Source organism: Trifolium pratense, unplaced genomic scaffold (genome assembly GCF_020283565.1).
Source record: "Trifolium pratense cultivar HEN17-A07 unplaced genomic scaffold, ARS_RC_1.1 scaffold_57, whole genome shotgun sequence".
Taxonomy (NCBI): Eukaryota; Viridiplantae; Streptophyta; class Magnoliopsida; order Fabales; family Fabaceae; genus Trifolium; species Trifolium pratense.
Window position 1 is genome coordinate 60,001 of NW_025721045.1, and position 2,500 is coordinate 62,500.

Below are 2,500 nucleotides of genomic sequence, written 5' to 3' on the forward strand. Positions count from 1 at the left end.
GGCCTGCCCAAGCCAAGAACAGCATGATCATCACCAAGAATAGTTTACCGAGTAGCAACATTGGCACAATTTTCTTGCCACAAGCAAAAGCACGGCAAGCCCATGCATTCCCACGAGAGGGTCACCGAGTCGGGACAACAACAACCTTATTGCCAAGCAAAAGCCAGGCAATCCCACCCACGAGGGTGGGAGCTATGCACAAATACGTGCTTACCATGCTATCCATGCCCAATGCAAGCCAAGGCCTGCCCAAGCCAAGAACAGCATGATCATCACCAAGAACAGTTTACCGAGTAGCAACATTGGCACAATTTTCTTGCCACAAGCAAAAGCACGGCAAGCCCATGCATTCCCACGAGAGGGTCACCGAGTCGGGACAGCAACAACCTTATTGCCAAGCAAAAGCCAGGCAATCCCACCCACGAGGGTGGGAGTTATGCACAAATACGTGCTTACCATGCCCAATGCCAGCCAAGGCCTGCCCAAGCCAAGAACAGCATGATCATCACCAATTTCCTCACAAATTCATCCAAATTTCAATTTTTTGATCGAATTCCATCAAGAATGTCCATGAATTTGATTGAAATGATGAAAAGAGCAACGAAATTGCAGGGGAAAACACGTTAAGACGTAGTTTTTGCTTGCCTGCTGTGCCCATAGGCGCGCCCCGTGCCTGCCGAGCCTACCCCCACACCCACCCTCCCCCTATATATGACTGGAAGGCCATTTTCAGTTTTGTAGAAAAAGTGCACTTTTTTCCCTGTATCCATAAGTTTTTAAAAGTGCTTAAAAGTGGACCTAGAAGACGAATTTTTTTTTGAATTTTTTTATGGTTGTTAGGGACATTAAAACAAGCAAAACCACGAAAGAATCGTAATATTCCGATGTCGGATGAATTAATTACGAATTTTTCGGCCGAAACTTCGCAAAGGGCGGATACCACGTAAAAAACAACCTAGAAGTCGAATTTTGACTTCGTTTTTTTTGTGCACACCCCACACAATAAGTATAAGTGGACTGGAAAGTGGCTAAGCGATCCGACGAAGTTTCGATTGAGTTTGATTTTTTGGCCGAAAACTCGAAAAAAGGCGGATTTGACGTAAAACGCCGCCTAGAAGTCGAATTTTGAGACGGTGTCTTGTGTGCACACTCCACACAATATGTATAAGTGGACTGGAAAGTGGCTAAGCATTCCGAGGAATTTTCGATTTATTTTGATTTTTCGGCCGAAACGCCGAAAATAGGCGGATTTGACGTAAAACGCCTCATATAAGTCGAATTTTGGGAAGGTGTCTTGTGTGCACACTGCACACAATATGTATAAGTGGACTGGAAAGTCGCTAAGCATTCCGAGGAAGTTTCGATTTATTTTGATTTTTCGGCCGAAACGCCGAAAATAGGCGGATTTGACGTAAAACGCCTCATATAAGTCGAATTTTGGGAAGGTGTCTTGTGTGCACACTGCACATAATATGTATAAGTGGACTGGAAAGTGGAAAAATATTTTCGGAGCACTTTGATTTTTTGGCCCCCCGCGTGCCTTGCCACGCCCTTGCTTATAGCAAAACGAGACGGGGCCTTGGTCCAACTTGGCATAGGCATGGAATTTGATCTTTATTACTTGGCCACGGTCATGCCACGGTACATGGAGGTTGCTTGACACCCCCGTGTGCATTTCGGAGCACTTTGATTTTTTGGCCCCCCGCGTGCCTTGCCACGCCCTTGCTTATAGCAAAACGAGACGGGGCCTTGGTCCAACTTGGCATAGGCATGGAATTTGATCTTTATTACTTGGCCACGGTCATGCCACGGTACATGGAGGTTGCTTGACACCCCCGTGTGCACGGTCATGCCACGGTACATGGAGGTTGCTTGACACCCCCTTTCGGAGCACTTTGATTTTTTGGCCCCCCGCGTGCCTTGCCACGCCCTTGCTTATAGCAAAACGAGACGGGGCCTTGGTCCAACTTGGCATAGGCATGGAATTTGATCTTTATTACTTGGCCACGGTCATGCCACGGTACATGGAGGTTGCTTGACACCCCCGTGTGCATTTTCGGAGCACTTTGATTTTTTGGCCCCCCGCGTGCCTTGCCACGCCCTTGCTTATAGCAAAACGAGACGGGGCCTTGGTCCAACTTGGCATAGGCATGGAATTTGATCTTTATTACTTGGCCACGGTCATGCCACGGTACATGGAGGTTGCTTGACACCCCCGTGTGCATTTTGGAGCACTTTGATTTTTTGGCCCCCCGCGTGCCTTGCCACGCCCTTGCTTATAGCAAAACGAGATGGGGCCTTGGTCCAACTTGGCATAGGCATGGAATTTGATCTTTATTACTTGGCCACGGTCATGCCACGGTACATGGAGGTTGCTTGACACCCCCGTGTGCATTTCGGAGCACTTTGATTTTTTGGCCCCCCGCGTGCCTTGCCACGCCCTTGCTTATAGCAAAACGAGACGGGGCCTTGGTCCAACTTGGCATAGGCATGGAATTTG